We start from the raw sequence: 16,950 nt of genomic DNA, 5'->3' as shown, positions 1-16,950 counted from the left end.
GGGCGCAGTGTCCGCTTCAGAAAGGCGCAGCCACAGCGGCTGCGGCGAGGAGCCATGACTGAGGCGGCGGCGGCCGCGCCTCCTGACGGCCCGCGGGGGCGGCGCGGCGGGCGCCCCCTGGCGGCGCGCCGGGGCGGAGCGGCCCTTCGCCGCCGCAGCCGCAGCCGGCGGAGGCGCTGCTGTCCCTCCTCCCCGTGTCCCCGGCGCTCGCCCGCTCGCTCGCTCGCTCCATTCTCCCTCCGCTTCAGATTAAAGGGGGGGAGGGAAAAGGAGCTCGGCCGCCATTTTCCCAGTGCCGCCGCCACCGCCGCGACCGCTCGCCGAACCGGCGGGAGAACCGAGCGCCGTAGCGAAGCCGACTCGTCTGGCCGCGGCGGCGCGGGGGGCGGCCGGAGCGCGCTCCCCTGCCGGGAAGAGGCGCCCGGGGGTGGCGGCCGGGGTGCAGGTCGGGCTGCAGACGGTGGCGCTTGTTTGTGCGGGGCGGGGGGGCGGCTTCACCCTCTGCCCCCGCCCGCCCTGCCGGGCTGCGGAGCCCGGCCGTCCCCAGGCCCAGCCGGAGCGGCGCGAGGTTGGCGAAAGGGTCGGAAAGAGGAGGAAAAGCGGCCGCTCCCCGCCGCCGCCTTCCCCTCCCCCTCCGCCTCGCCCCCCCGCCCGGAAAGTCAGGGCGGCTCCGGGCGCCGGGGGGGAGGAGAGCGGCGGGCTGGGCCGGAGCCGCCGCCGCGCGCCCCCGCCCGCCGGCCCGCGGCGACCAGGCCGGGGGGCTGTTTGCAAACTGCGCCCATTTTGTGGGGCCGAATCCGCCCGGGCTACGCTCCTCCATCACGTGGTAGGTGCTGCTGCTGCTCGCAGGCTCCTCTCCTCCTCCTCCTCCTCCTCCCGCTGCCCTTTCTCCTTCTCCTCGCTCTCCCCGTGGCTCCCATTTCTCCCTCTCTTTGTTAGTTGTAACTGGAAAGGCAGGGCAGGGGAGGAAAAATCCCCGGAACTTTAAATGGCCTCTCCGGGCTTCCCCGCTGCGGGTCCGGGCGGGGAGTCGCCCCAAGGGCGGGGGTGTGCGGGGGCCCTTCCCCACCAGCTGCCGCCTCGTTCGCTGGGCTTTCCTTTGGCGTTCTATTTAAAAAGGCGACCTGGAGAACATGGTTTGTTCCCGTAAAAAAGAAAAAGCCTAAAACAAACTCTGCCTCTCGCCTTGAACTTCTCTTGACTGCAAAAGGCCTTTTCTTTGCTCAAACACACATATCTTGCCTGTTTCACGGTTCGTACAACTCTGATTATTTCATTTATTTATTTGTTGCCTGTAAATCGAGGTCACTGGTGTTTGCAGATTTAGTCTCCCTCAGTCAGACGTGGTTTTTTTTTTTTCCTAACTAAAGAGGAAGAGGCATTTATTTGCTTTTAAGTGAGTTGGAATTTTGCTACCATTTAGGGGGCCTGTTTTCCGGCGGACGGTCTTTTGATTCTCTGCAAATAGTTTAATTGTTCTCTATATTATAAACAACCCTACTCCCGTGTTTTACTTTAAAATCCTCTTGTTTTCCGATGTTAGAATCTCACTGTGAATTTTTAAAGAAACACGTTACTTAACTATTGCTTATTGATTGCCTTAGGGGAGAAGGGGTGACATGATGGCGCCACTTTAAATTGCTCTTTCCTCCTCCTGTTTTCCTCCTTTATCCTGGAGGTCACTGAAGCATTTTCTGTGACCTATTAATAAAACTGACTTGTGGGTGTTAGCAGTACAACTCGTAGGGGCTAGAGTTTGGTACCTCAAGGGTAGAGAGACCCGAATCCCGCAGTCCCCAAAGTTCCGAGCAATCTGGTTAGTCTTCCAACCTCGCCTCCTTCACCTCCATTCACAATCCCGGTGTTGCCATCTCCTTTGTCACGTGGCTAGCAATCATTGTGTTTTTTTGTTTGTTTTGGGGGTGTATGTTTATATTTTAAATTGTAACTCTGTAGAGCCGTCCCCCTCAACGGTGTAGAGATCAGAATGTTTTAGTTTTTTTTTTTTCTGCTCATGTAGTTGGGGAACGTTTTAAAATAAACGATGAAATTACATAATCTTTTGCCTTGCATAATCATGATATAGTTATAGATTGTTACTAAGTTTGTGTCAAAAGTAGTTTCAAGTAAGGAAAGTAGTACATTAGAATATGTTTTGTAGTTCTAAGAATGGTCAGTAATTTTTGTATTTTCCCTGCCTTTTTCCGGTAGCTTAAAGTACCACTATTTACAAAGGCATAAGTGGGTGTGTTTTCCCTCCCCCTCTTCTATAGGCTGTACTTGGTTTCTTTTCTTACATACTGGTTTACCAATTTAGAAAATTTCAATTGTCCTCAGGCCTTGTTAGTTAAAACATTTTTGTTTTTCTTCTAACAACAGTGGATACTTCTGAATGATGTGTTGCCTACATAAGGATATTTCATTAATATTTCTGTTGGTTTTCTTTTTGGTACAGAGAAAATTTGCCTTTAATCTTTAGCATTAGAAGAATGTTATTCTGTTATCTGTTTTTCCATCTTGTCAGTTTTCTCCATAATTGGGTGAATTCCTGATATAAAATACAAAGTACATTTCTCCTGTTCTACAAAGGGTACTAGGTCTTTTAACAAATATGAAATGTAGTGGTTATTGAGTATGCATTGATCTGTTTCTCTTACCACTTATGTTTTCATGGTTTGGGCCATTTTCTTTGCTAACAGTTACATCATGTCATGTGATATGTGCAGTGTGATGTGTAGTTCTAAAAATAAGACAAGGTAAAAATTCTCATCCCTTGGGAATTAAAAAATGTATTATAAATGTGAGAAAACTCTCAGTCATATAATTGTGAATTTAATTTCCACCAGGTTTATCCAAGAAAGTATACATTCCTTTAACCTTTAGCATACTTGAGTATTTGGTGGTATTTGCATGATTTGTGGTGATTGACATTATTTCTCAAATGTGAACTATTTGGAGGGAAACATTAGATATTACAAAAGTTCTTAATATCTTATACTAGTTAGCATGGTTGTTTTTATTAATTTCATGACTTAAGGATATATGAAACAAGTATTTGTGATTTATGGCAGTACTGGTAAGAGTGATCAGTTAATTGTTTGAACTTTTGTGATAAGGTGGAGTTTTTGGTATTTATACCTATAGGAATCTATTGAAATACTGAGATGTGTTCCTGCATCTTTCCTGAAAACCTTAAGAACATTGCCTGATTTTCTTGTTTCTTGCCTATACATGTTGTTTCTATGGTTAAACCTGCCAAGTACTCTTGTAGGTGGCTTATCATTTTCTTGCTTAGGAAAATTCTGGAAATTAGAAAATGAGTAAGCTGTAGTTCATTACTTGTGAACTTTCATCAAGGTGAGAAGAAAGGAAAATGATAGTCTTATCTTTTATCCAATAGGCTTTCATTTTTAGTAAGGATACACTGTAACCAATGTCTCTAGCTTCTGGATTTTATTGGTTTGGCCACAGATTTTAATAGTATTTTAAAGTGAACAATGTAATCTGAAAACATACAACAATTTTTGGTGATGCTTGTTCTCAAAAGTATTTTAGTGTTTAGGTTTTTTTTGCCGATTCTGGAACTTGAAATCTGGGCCTGGGCTCTGTCCCGGAGCTGCTTTTTGCTCAAGGTTAGTGCTCTACCTCTTTAAGCCACAGGACCAAAATAGTGATTGGTGATCCTCAGATCTCAGCCTTTTGAGTAGCTAGGATTACTGGTGTGAGCCACCAGTGCCTGGCTGAAAGCAATGTTTTAAATGTTCCCAAAACTACAAACTGATCCATACTATATTAGAGATAATCATACAAAGCCTTAGGTATAAACAGTAATGCTTATTACTGCTTACTCTGTTTCTGTTTAGTTATCCTTTTTGGTGGAGAGTTAATAGGCTGGTTTTCTTGTGGTAAGACCATTAAGACATAAAAACTTAAGTGGCTTAGTTTCTGGAGAAATGTATATATGTTTTGATCTATGAACATATTCCCCCCTCCACCTCTCCAGAAAGGAAAAAAGAGTGTAGACTTAAGTGTGGCAATAAACTCGCATTTACCTCCTAAATGTGTGTTCTGATAGTTTCCTATGACCCTTAATTCTGCCCTCATTATGCAAGTAATACCCAAGGAAGTATCATTTCCTTTCTCCTCTGGTAGCTTTTAAGTGATATCTAGTATGCTACTTTTCTACTTTTTTTTTTCTCTCTTGGTGATTATACAGAGTGATCACCTGAGTGATCTGTATGTTTGGGGGAATGGGAAGGGCGGAGTCCTGTGCATTACAATTATTATACTCAGGCAGGAATATTTCTGTACACCTTTTTATATGTCCAGAGGCTGATATGTAATTTACATTCCTCTTCAGAAGCAACATGAGGACTGAACTAGTCTCTAATACAGATTTCCAAAAATAAAATAAAGCTAATGTCTAAGTCTTCTTTGCAATGAGACAATATGCAGACCAGGTGTTTCAGGCCATTTTATTTGAGACATCTGCATTCTGCTTCATAAAGTGAGCAGGCAAAGGGCCCTGATGTAAATACACTTTCTGAGCCCTAGAGTAGTATAACCAATCAAGGCAGAAACTTAGTTACAATGGAGAAAGGGAAGCCAGGCCAGTGGTTCACACCTGTATTCCTAGCTGCTGAGGAGGCTGAGATCTTAGAACAATGTTCAAGGCCAGCTCAGGCATTAAAACTGGACTCTTACCTCCAATTAACCACCAAAAAGGCAAAAGTGGAGCTAGAGCTATACTTAGGGCAGAGCATCTAGGCCCTGAGTTGAAGCCCCAGTACTGTGTGTGCATGCTATGTCCACATGCACCCCTGGGGCGTGTGTGTGTGTGTGTGTGTGTGTGTGTGTGTAAAGGAAGGTACTTTAAAACTATTTAAATTGGGATGGCATGTAGCTTAGTGGCAGAGTGCCTGCTTAGCAAGTGCAATACCCTGGGTTCGATCCCTAGTACAAAAAAAAACCATTTATTTACAACAATAATGAGATGTACTGTGGGGTTTGTTCCTGTTTTAAGTCATATGCCTATCTTTTAGGATATAGAGTAATATTATATAGGACAGATTAAGCAAAAAGGTGCGATTTACCCTAAGTTTTTAGACTTCCAAAGGACTACAATAGATATTTTCTTTATTTTTGATAGGATAGAAACAACATCAAATACAGTGTATGTGGAAACCAATTTCACCAGAGAGTACTGTTCATAGTAATGAACAAAAAATAAACGGGGTAATTTGCAAGAAAAATGTAAAGATTATGATTTTTATCCCTTTACATTAAGAAGCCCTCCACGATAGAGGATTTAAGAATTAAAAATTTTGCCTGTTGGGTTGCATTGTGTGGCAAATGATGATTGTTTAATAAAAGTTACTTTCTATAAGCCTTTCTTTTCCAACATTTAAATCTGCTCCATACGATTTTTGTTGTTTTGTTGGTACAGGGCTTGAAGTTAGGGACCTCAGCTGTCACTAGCACATGAAGCACTCCCATCCACTGAGTTTTAACATTTGAATGCTCTCTATTAGGGAATTATTGGGCTGCATATTTTATTAACTCTGAACTGTCATTTATTTTCTAGTTCTATTTTTTAAATTAAAGTATTTTTTCCTAAATATTTGAGTCAGAAAATGTAAAGTGAAGGTAAATTCAGTGTAGTTTATCTAATGTTATAAAAAACTCTGGTTCTTGTTACTTGAATCAGAATTCAAAATGAGATCTTACTCTGGATTTTAAGTATAACAGATTCTGCTCTTGTTTGGAAAAAGATGTTTGAGTGGCATAAAACTTAATAGAGTCTCTCACCTTTTAATTCCTTTATAAAATGGAACAGCTTAAAGTCAGACCTAGGTAAATTCAGGTAGAAGTGAAGTGTTGGGGGAATAAAAGAGATTAATAACAATTTTGTTAGGATGTTAAACCCCAAATTACTAAGTAATATCCGGGCTTTCTCCTGCTATACTTGCTACTTGGCCTTTAACACTGATTAGCACATGCACCAAGGGTGTGAAGGACTAAAGGCTAAAAGCTAATTATTGAGTTTGTTGTTTGCTAGTATAGAGAGTTTATAGAAATAGTAGTGTGGGGGGAGTGGCGGGGTACAGCTCAGTGATAAAGTGCTTGCCTAGTACTTGCAAGGTCCTGGTTTTGATCCTTAGTACCACATACACAAAAAGAAATGCTAATCTGATAAATTTTGTTAAACTGTTGGCTAGATTACCAAGAAGACTGGAGGGTATTTAAAGACCTTAAGAGTATGGGAAATATAACCTAAAATTAAACTGCAATCTTTTAGTTACTGGTTTGTTCCTGATCACCTGCTCTTTTTGTTGTTATGCCAGTCCTGGGGCTGGAGCTTTTTTGCTCAAGGCTAGGGTTCCTCACTTGAGCCATAGCTCAACTTCCGGCTGTTTGGTGGTTAACTAGAGATAAGAGTCTCTGACTTTCCTGCCTGGGCTGGCTTCAAACTGCAATCCTCAGATCTCAGCCTCCTGAGTAGCTAGGATTACAGGTATGAGCCACTGGGTCCCAGCCCTGATTACCTACTCTTTGGTTTTTGCAGAAGAATGAAAGAAGGATTTTAGTATTAACATTTCACTGGTGCTTGATACATTTTTAATTGTTAACTTAGTTGAAAGGGATAAAGTAGGTTTCAGTGGTATCTGTCTATATGGTACTAAGGAATGGAACCCAGGGCTTCTTGCATGCTAGGTAGGCACTCTACCACTAAGCCACATTCCCAACCCAGGAGTCTTCAGTTTCAAGATTGTTCAGAAGCACTTGTGTTTGTTAATGAGATAAGATGAAATGCATTTTTGTGGGGATCTTTGCCTTTTGTGAACTAAAGATTAGGAAATCCAAGTTTAGAATATGACAGAAGATAAACACCATTAGCAGTTTGATATATAATCTTTCAAAAATTTCTGTTTGGAAGTGCGTACATACATTTATTAAAAATGATGTTGATGTATCATGCATTTTAAATGGCTTAAGTCTTATAAAATTTAGGCCCTTTTTGACATTATAATTCTTTTTGCTTTCTTTTGTTGATTGTAGGCCTTGAACTCAGGGCCTAGGCCCTGTCCCTGAGTTTTTTTTTTGGCCAGTCCTGGGGCTTGGACTCAGGGCCTGAACACCGTCCCTGGCTTCTTTTTGCTCAAGGCTAGCACTCTGCCACTTGAGTCACAGCGCCATTTCTGGCCATTTTCTTTTTATTCTTTTTTTTTTTTTTCTGGCCAGTCCTGGGCCTTGGACTCAGGGCCTGAGCACTGTCCCTGGCTTCTTTTTGCTCAAGGCTAGCACTCTGCCACTTGAGCCACAGCGCCACTTCTGGCCATTTTCTGTATATGTGGTACTGGGGCATCGAACCCAGGGCCTCATGTATATGAGGCAGGCACTCTTGCCACTAGGCCATATCCCCAGCCTCTGGCCATTTTCTATATATGTGGTGCTGGGGAATTGAACCCAGGGCCTCATGTATACGGGGCAAGCACTCTTGCCACTAGGCCATATCCCCAGCTCTTCCCTGAGTTTTTTGCTCAAGGCTGGTGCTCTACCACTTTGAGTCAAAGCTCCATTTTTGGTTTCTGGTGGCTAATTGGAGATAAGAGTCTCATGGACTTTCCTTCCTAGACTGATTTTGAACTGTGATCCTCAGATCTCAGCCTCCTAAATAGCTAGGATTATAGTGTGAGCCACTGGCACTGTGATATTAATGATGCTTTAATGAAAGAATTGTGTATATATCTTTTGTATTTGTGAGAATATTTCTTCTGGTTAGATTACTAAGAGTGTAATATCTAGGTAGAAGTTGAAGTAATTGCATTTAAACTTTGAAAGATACTGTCTTCAAAGCATTGTTGAGCCAAATTTAATCATTGAAAAAGTATAGTTAAAACTAGGTGGCCTGTAGCTCATGCCTGTAATCCTAGCTATGGGGAGGCTGAGATCATAGAATCCTGAGTTGAAAACTCCAGTTAAAGTGGAGCTGTGGCTCCAGTGGTAGAGCACTAGCCTTGAGCTAGTGCTTGGGACAATGCCCAAGCATTGAGTTCAAGCCCTAGGACTGCTACGCTTTCCCTCCCCCTCCCACCCCCACCCCACCCCCCCGCTTTGCCACCCCAGTTAAAAGGTTTGATGGGGTGATGGTGTCTCATGTCTATAATCCTGAGATCTAGAGGATCACAATTCAAAAACAGCCTTGGGGGAAAAGTTCAAGAGACACTGTGTACGGTAGAATGCTAGTTGAACACCTTAGGTGAGGTTTTTGAAGCCAAATGTGGTGGTGCATTCATGTAGTCCTAGCAGTGGGGATGCTAAAGCCAGAGTATCCTGAGTTTCAGGTTCGTATGGGCTACACAGGAAGACCTTGTCTCAAACAAAACAAAACAAAAACAAAAACCAGGGCTGAGAATGTGGCCTAGCAGTAGAGTACTTGCCTAGCATGCATGAAGCCCTGGGTTCGATTCCTCAGCACCACATAAACAGAAAAAGCCACAAGTGGCACCGTGGCTCAAGTAGTAGAGTGCTAACTTTGAGCAAAAAGAAGCCAGGGACAGTGCTCAGGCCCTGCAGAGTCTAAGCCCTAGGACTGGCACAAAAAAAAGTTTCTTCAAGTTTAGGTACAGGTGATAGGCTATGTAAATGGCTGGAATTTGAGGTAGATGAGATCTGTCCTAGATTCAGTTGATACCTACTTGTTAGCTTGCTGTCACTTAATGATCAGACATTGCCATTAACTTCTTAATGGATGCCCATATGATTCATTCAGAATAGAATAGACATATAGCTAACATGTTTTAATTTACTCTCTGCTAGGCACCATAATGCATGCATGGGATAGAGATAATAAGAAAAAGGCATAACTCCTCATTTAAGAAGTACAGAGCCTAAGTGCAGAGACAGATAAAATTATGAGCTGTATATTATACTAGCAGCAATTCCCTAGGGTGTCAGATAAAAGCCTGGAAGTAGAGATTCCCTAACTCATCCTGGAAGGAATGTGAAATACCTGAAAGAGCCTATAGTCTTGGAGTTGAACTTTGACAGAGTAGTGTTAGTAAAAAGACCCAGGAACTACATGAGATTCAGGTGGCCGAACAGTGAGAACAGGCTGAAGATGAAGTTGAATGCCAACAAGGGTATGAAGAGATGGGCAGAGGGACACATGACAGCTATCTGTTGTTTGGGGAGTTTGGATTTAAAGTGACACTGGTCAGATTTATGTTCCTTCCCTCCCCCCCCTTCCTAATAGTTATTATAGTACTAGAGGCAAGATTAGAGAGTTGCCCAGACTGGAAGACGAAAGAGCAGTTGGGAGATTATTACTGCCTGAACTGCTCCAGTATGAAGTGGTATCCTAAGAAAGGCAATGATGTTAAAGATGTAATGATGTAATGAATGTGGCTATCTTTTTGTTGTTGTGTGCCACATTTCTTCACCTTGCATACTGCTTCACCTGTGCTATATTGGTGCCCTTGATCCTGGGCAGGTGTTTTTGGACTTTTGGATCTACTTAGATCTCACCCATGTCAAGTGTCTTCCTCTGTATTATGGGGGTAGATATACATTGTATGCTTCAGTGGAGAGAGAGGGAGAGAGAAAGAGAGAGGGGGAGAGAGAGAGAGAGAGATCTAGTACTGAGGCTTGAACTCAGGGCCTTCACTCTTGTGTAGCTTTTCTGCTCAAAGCTGGTACTCTACCACTTGAGCTACACTTTTGCCTCGAAGATTTTGCTGGTTAATTGGCTTTGAACCTCAATCTTCACATTTCAGCTTCCTGAGTAACTAGAATTACAGACATGAGCCACTGACGTATGGCTCAGTGTAATATTTTTAAGCATCTTGAGTATGTGGGTCAGTGCCTGAATGAATTGGAGTAAACTGTGGCCTCCTCACTTTATCAGTCAGAATGTCTTCCTGAAAGCTTTACTTGACACCTTCAGACAAAAGTGTGTAAAGCTGCCTTGACACCTAATTTATGTACTTTTTGACATTAGTGAAACTTCATAATTTTTAGTTTCTCTAGTGTTAGGAAGTTCCATTGTCAGTGATTTCGTGGCATTAGACATTCAGATGAGATGCTTATGCCAAAAGAATTGGCATCACAATTTATTCATGCAGGAGTATTAGGGTCAAAAATTAGTTTTGGATTTAGTAATGGGTTTGGTGATGGGTTTTGAACATGGGATACTTGAAGTAGCTGTAAGGATAATAGTGAATCTTACTAATTTTTAAGTTTCAGCTTAAATAGTTTCCTCTAGAAACAGGAAATCCCTTATCCTACTTACTTCTGATTCTGTGTCCATGAAGGTCTCCTATTATGGCTCCTAGAGATTGCCTTTTTTTCTGGTTCTTGGCATCCTTGTAGGTACTGTGCTTTGAATGCTATTAGCATCTTAATACTTACTGGAGATAACCAGTGCTAGTTGGTATTTCCTCACTGATTTTCCTCTGATGTATAAAATTCAAAATTTAGTGTTCGTATTAAAAGCCCAAAGCCCTTTTAGTTTAAACTCAGCCTTAAGTTGACTATTGTAATGGTTAAAATCATGTTCTTTAGAGTTAAGAGATCCTGTCTTTGCCTCTTAGTACTTCTGTGGTTGTACTTTGACCTCCAATTTTCTTCATCCATACAATGTAGACAGTAGTATTTATTTTACAATGCATTAAGATTAAATAAGAAATACATGTCAAACATTGTCAGTGAACAAACTAACCTATTTCCAGTTATGATTCCATTAGTAATTATAAAACATTTTCAGTTAAGAATCTTGTACTGACTGAATCAATGTCTGACTGTTGTGCCCAGCTACTTAGGAGGCTGGATTCAGTAGGACTGTCAAGGCCAGCCTTGGTAGAAAGTTCAAAAGACAGTGAGGACTGGGAATATGGCCTAGTGGCAAGAGTGCTTGCCTCCTATACATGAAGCCCTGGGTTCCTCCTCAGCACCACATATATAGAAAAGGCCAGAGTGGTGCTGTGGCTCAAGTGGCAGAGTGGTAGCCTTGAGCAAAAAGAAGCCAGGAACAGTGGTCAGACCCTGACTCCAAGCCCCAAGACTGGCAAAAAGAAAAAGACAATGAACTTCTCAACAGAAAGCTGGACATGTGCTTCTTAGCCAGCTAGTCTGGAAGCCTAACATAGGCAGATCATGCCCAGGCTTGCTCTTGGTTAGGAAATGAGAACTTTATCTCACAAAATAACCAGCAAGCTGAGTACTGGTAGATCACTCTTGTAATCCTAATACTCAGGAGGCTGAGATCTAAGGATCATGGTTCAAAGCCAAGTCAGGCAGAATAGTCTTTGAAACTCTCTCCAATTTACCATCAGAAAATTGGAAGTGGAACAGTGGTTCAAAGTGATAGAGTGAAAATGCTCAGTGACAGTGCCCAGTTCCCCTGTATAGCCAGAAAGAAGTTCTTGTTATGGAAAAGTACTAGGACCTTATGGGGAGGGGTGAGAAACACATTTTTTGCTTTATATTTTTCCCTCCTATTTGCCGGTATATTCCATAGTTTTATAGATTTCTTTTTGTGTCAAAGAAATACTTTTTAATATATCAGAAAAGGTACCTTCCAGTACTTCATCACAAATTACAAAATACATACCACTTAGTTCATCCAAGTTCTTTAGGTCTTCTCTTAAATCCTCATTATTTTGTGTCTGCTATTACAATTTCTAACTTATAGTTTAAAGCCTACTTCAGAAGCCTTTTTGACTTAGCCCAGCCAGTGCTTAGAATGCTCTTATGATGCACCAAACTCTAGATAAAGTAGATCTTAGAATTAATAAATTGATAGGGAACATTCAGATCATGTGAATTAAATGGTACTGACTTTAAATTATTCAGTTGAAACAGGAAGAAAGTGATAAAGAATCTCAATAATCAAAACTCTCTGGATTTGCTGTGTATTGAAGAATAGAAGGGCCTTTGTGATAGAAGTAACAACATAAGCAGAGATGAAGTGTTGGGTATTTGTCAAGGCATATGGCACCCTGGTTTGCTTGCTCTGTTAAGCATTCATCTTGGAAGAATTTGGACTTAAGGGAAGAAAGCATTATGGTATGGAGTGAAATAATATAATATTAATAAAGTGTAGTTTGATGGGAATGAGTTACTAGTTAGGGAGCAGGTAGGTAATCTAGGCATGGCTTGATTGGAAATACAATATAGTGTTAGGAATAACAGGATATGCCAAACCTAGAGAGCTTTATTTGCGGTCTTTTCAGGATCAGAGTAACTGGAGTTTGAACAGTGGCTTTGTACTTGCTAGATAGGTGCTTTACTACATGAACCATATACCCCAGACCTCTGCAGTCTTTATGGGACATTATATTTTTGTTTGTACCACATATTTAGCTCTTTTGTAGATAGATGTTAATTAAAGCCTTTTTACATTTCTGGGTTTAAACTTTGAAGGAGATTGAGAATTCTACTGTGTTGACCATTTTAACATTCATTTTTAGCAGTACTGGGATTCAAACTCAGGGCCTTGTGCTTGCTAAGTAGATGCTCTGTCACTTGAGCCATACCTCTAGCCTCTTTTATGGCTTGGTTATTTATTTTTATTCTTGCCAATCCTGGGCCTTGAACTCAGGGCCTGAGCACTGTCCCTGGCTTCTTTTTGCTCAAGGCTAGCACTCTGCCACTTGAGCCACAGCGCCACTTCTGGCCGTTTTCTGTATATGTGGTGCTGAGGAATGGAACCCAGGGCTTCATGTATTCAAGGCAAACACTACCACTAGGCCATATTCCCAGCCCTGGCTTGGTTATTTTTTATGTAGGGTCTGGCTTTATGCCTGGGCCGGCCTGTGATGAAATGCTCCTACTTTCATCTTCCTGTGTTTTTGAGAGTGAGAGGCATGCGCCGCTGCACCCACCCGTTGTGCTTTCCTGTAGCTTGGATAATGGTCATGTGCTGCCACGTCCAGCCACTATGGAGTTTCAAGAACTTTTTTTTTCCCTTGAGCTAACCTTCAGTCACTATCTCCTATCTCTGCCTTCCAAGTAGCTAGTCTTACAGACTTGAGCCATAAACTCAGGGCCTCATGCTCTTGCTTAGCTTTTTCCTCTAAGGCTGGTCCTATACTACTTTGCCACACTTGCACTTCCAGCTTTTTGCTAGTTAATTGGAGATCTTCATATCTTGGCTGAGCAGCTACCACTAACACCTGACTCTCATTTAAGTTTTTTGTTTTTTGTTTTTTTTGGCCAGTCCTGGGGCATGGACTCAGTGCCTGACTTCTTTTTGCCAAGGTTAATACTTTACCTCTTGAGCCACAGCACCGCTGCCTGCTTTTTCTGTTTATGGTGCTAAGAAATTGAACCCAGGGCTTCATGCATACAAGCAAGCACTCTACGGCTCAGCCCCTGTCCTTTTTTTTTTTTTTTTTATTGTTTGTTTGTTTGTCAGTCATGGGGCTTGAACTTGGGGCCTGGGTGCTATTCCTGAGTTGAAAGAGCTCAAGGCTAGGGACCTCCTGAATAGCTAAGATTACAAGCATGAGCCACCAATGCCCAGCTCTTTTTTTGGGGGGTGAAGGGGGTCAGTCGTGCTTGAACTCAGGGCCTGGGCACTGGCCTAACTTCTTCTGATCAAGGCTAATGCTCTACCACTTTGAGCCACAACTCTGCTTCCCATTTTTGAGTGATTAGAGATAAGAGTCTCATGGGGACTTTTCTGCCCAGGCTGGCTTCAGTCCTTAGATCTCAGCTTCCTGAGTAGCTAGGATTATAGGTGTGAGCCACAGGAGTCTGGCACATTTAAGTATTTTAAATTAGTAATTAGAATTGGCATACTAAAAGGAAACTTGGTGTAGTCCTCACTTCCTATGTTAGTGTTGATATAAAAATGTCTCAATTGGAGATTTCTCTCTGTCTCTCCCTCTCTGTTGTGTGAGAATGAGTGGATTGTATAATTCAGTGAATTCACAAACTTAAGTTTCAGATGTTCTTTGTCACTTAAAAACCTTTTTCAGTTTTAAAATGGTGATGCGGGTGTGGTAGTGCACATTTGTGATTCTAGCATTCAGGAATCTGAGACAGGAAAATCTCATGTGAAGGACAGCTGGGGTAATACATCGTGGTACTTTGTCTCAGAAGAAAAGCTGCACAGGTACTAGGGCTTGAACTCAGGACCTTAAGCTCTTGTTTGGCTTTCTTGCTCTCAGCCAGCACTTGAACTATACTCAACTTTGCCATTTCACTGGTTAATTGAAGATAGTCTCAAACTTTACTGTATAAGATGGCTTTGAACTGAGAATCTTTACGTCTCAGTCTCCTGAGTAGCTGTGGTCACAGGTATGAGCCACTGGCACTTCCCACACGAAGAGCTTTCGAGGCTTACATACTTGCTTTGGGAAATTTTCTTGGGGGGGGGATTTAAAAATAATTGTTTACCACATTAAAAAATTACTAACCTATCACTCACTAAGAAAAATTACATTTGTCAAAACAAATGTTCAGTAAAGGCTGTGTTTTAATTTTTCCAAATCTTGTTAACATCTGACAATAGAAAACAACGGGTTCTCTTATCTGTTACACTCATTGTGTATATTCTGAAGAAGGAAAAAGGTTTAAAATAGCCTCAACCAGGCTAAGGATACAGCTTATTGGTACAGTGCTTGTCTTGTAAGTGTGTAAGATCCTGGGTTCAATTTCCAGCAGTACATGGGGGAAATGATAGCCTGATCTCAACAGAGAGGTGATTTGAAAAGATCAGAGTATTTGATGGTCTTTGCAGATACCAGCTAATGATATCCTTTGATAGTGTACTCAAACTCAACGAACAGTTTCATAAAGGCTAGTTAAAATATGGAATAAAATTGTATCAGTTAAGGCCATGTGTGGGGCGTACTCAGGAAGCTGGAGGCAGGAGGATCTTGAGTTCAAGGCTAGAGTGGGCTATATAGCAAGACCTATCTCAACACAGATCTCCCCCTCCTCTGATAAGAATAAAATTGTGAATTAACTTTGGACCAGTTGCATTAGAAATCTCAGTCTCTCTTGCACTTGGTTTTACCCATACATGATTTTCTAACAAGCATTGGTCATTCCTGGCATGTAGAGCTTCCATATGTTGAGACATACGATATGAAAATTTCACACCCACTACCAGTCACTTACTGTCTAATTAAAAATTACTTTTTAAGTATTGAAGAATTATTCAAGCTTATGATGATAGATAAAGGTTTTCAAAATACTTGAAAGTTCAAATTTTGTTATTGGCAACAAATACTAGAGCTTTTCTTTTAAACTGACAATGGTTCTCGTTTTGCCTGACAGCTACCAGGTTCTTTCTTTTTCTTTTTCTTTTTTTTTTAGCTGGTCCTAGGGCTTGAATTTAGGGCCTGGGTGCTGGCCCTGAGCCTCTTTGTACTTAAAGATGGCGCTCTACCACTTGAGCCACAGTACTACTTCTGGCTTTTTTCTTTTTTTTTTGCCAGTCCTGGGGCTTGGCCTCAGGGCCTGGGTACTGTCCCTGAGCTTCTTTTGCTCAAAGCTAGAGAGCGCCATCACGAGCCACAGCGCCACTTCCAGCTTTTTCTGTGTATGTGGTACTGAGGAATGGAACCCAGAGCTTTATGCATGCTAGGCAAGCACTCTACCACTGAGCCACATGCCCAGCCCGACTTTTTAAGTAGTTTATTGGTGATAAAAGAGCCTTACAGGGACTTTTCTGCCAAGGCCAGCTTCCATCTGCAATCCTCAGATCTCAGCCTCTTGAGTAGCTAGGATTATAGGCCTAAGTCACTGGTGCCCAGTTTCTTTTTTTGTTTTTGTTTTTGGATAGGCGGTATGCTTATGTAGACTAAGCTGGCCTTGACTTCTCAAGTCTCCAGCTTCATTTTCCTGGGTGCTGGTGTTAAAGATATGTACTACCGTGCCCAGCCCCAGGTTGTATAGTCATGATTTTTGTGTGTTTTTTTTGTCGGTCGTATGGTTTGAACTCAGAGCCTGGGTGCTGTTCTTGAGTTCCTTGGCTCAAGGCTATCACTTTACCACTTTGAGCCACAGTGCCACTTACAGTTTTTGGTGGTTAATGCAGCAAAATGCTTTATACCTATTTTCCCTTTCAACACAGAATATTAAAACATTCTCAGTGGTCATGATAATAAACTGTGTAGTGTGAGCCATTGGCTCACACTTGTAATCCTAGCTACTCAAGAGGTAGAGTTTGGGAGGATGAAAGTTCTGGAGTTCAACCCCATCACCCCTTCCACCCCAAAAAAAGTTAGCAAGAATCCATTGAGGTGGGGGGAGTGGATACAGTAGTATGTTTCTGTCCTCCCAGTTATGTGGGGGGCTTTTGCCCCAGGAGTGGCAAAATAAAACACAAAGGTGCTGGGAGTTGAGGCAGTCTGTAGAGTGCCTGCCTAGAGAGCAAGAGGCTCTGAATTTAAGCCAAAGTACTGACAACAGCAACATAAAGAAGATAAAACATGTAACACCGTGTGTGCATGCATGCACGTGTGCACATGCATGCAGGTACTAGGGCTTAAATTCAGGTCCTGGACACTGTCCCTTAGCCTTTTCTACTACTTGAGTCATAGCTCCACTTTTGGCTTTTTTGTGGTTAATTGGAGGTAAGTGTCTCAGACTTCTCTGAGCCCAGCTAGCTTCCAACCTTGATCCTTAGATCTCACAGCCTCCTGAGTAGCTAGGATTACAGGCATGGTCCATTTGTACCCAGTGGTAACTGCCTTGAATAAAAACAAAACAACTGTAAGTATGATGACTTAGTAAAATTTGGTGCCACTGCCTTGATTGGTTCTAAGGTCAGTGTTTTTGTTCATCTTTTTTGTGCCTTCATTGGCAATGTCAACAGTGAAAAAGACATGTTTTAGTATTAATATGAAAGCATGGACCTCCATAAATGGACTTGGACACCCATAGAAGTTCAGAGACCACACTTTAAGAATAGCTGATTTCGTTTTACAGGTTGCC

The 16,950-nt window shown here is 42.1% G+C and overlaps 1 protein-coding gene across 4 annotated transcripts in view; it reads left to right on the top strand.

Moving 5' to 3' along the window:
- Positions 1–16,950, top strand: part of Kansl1 (KAT8 regulatory NSL complex subunit 1) — a 133,507-nt gene that overhangs the window by 26,515 nt on the left and 90,042 nt on the right. For 3 of the 4 annotated variants that reach the window (XR_007213853.1, XM_048367265.1, XM_048367263.1), the window contains exon 1: positions 290–826. The exons of the other annotated variant lie outside the window; for it this stretch is intronic. The gene's annotated coding sequence lies outside the window, so the exon portion shown is untranslated. Of the gene's footprint in view, positions 1–289; positions 827–16,950 lie in introns of those variants that run through there. 4 annotated transcript variants of the gene reach the window in all.

This window comes from Perognathus longimembris, chromosome 17 (assembly GCF_023159225.1).
Source record: "Perognathus longimembris pacificus isolate PPM17 chromosome 17, ASM2315922v1, whole genome shotgun sequence".
NCBI classification, from domain to species: domain Eukaryota; kingdom Metazoa; phylum Chordata; class Mammalia; order Rodentia; family Heteromyidae; genus Perognathus; species Perognathus longimembris.
Note: the sequence above shows the minus strand (reverse complement) of the source record. Positions and strands in the feature narration are given on the sequence as shown.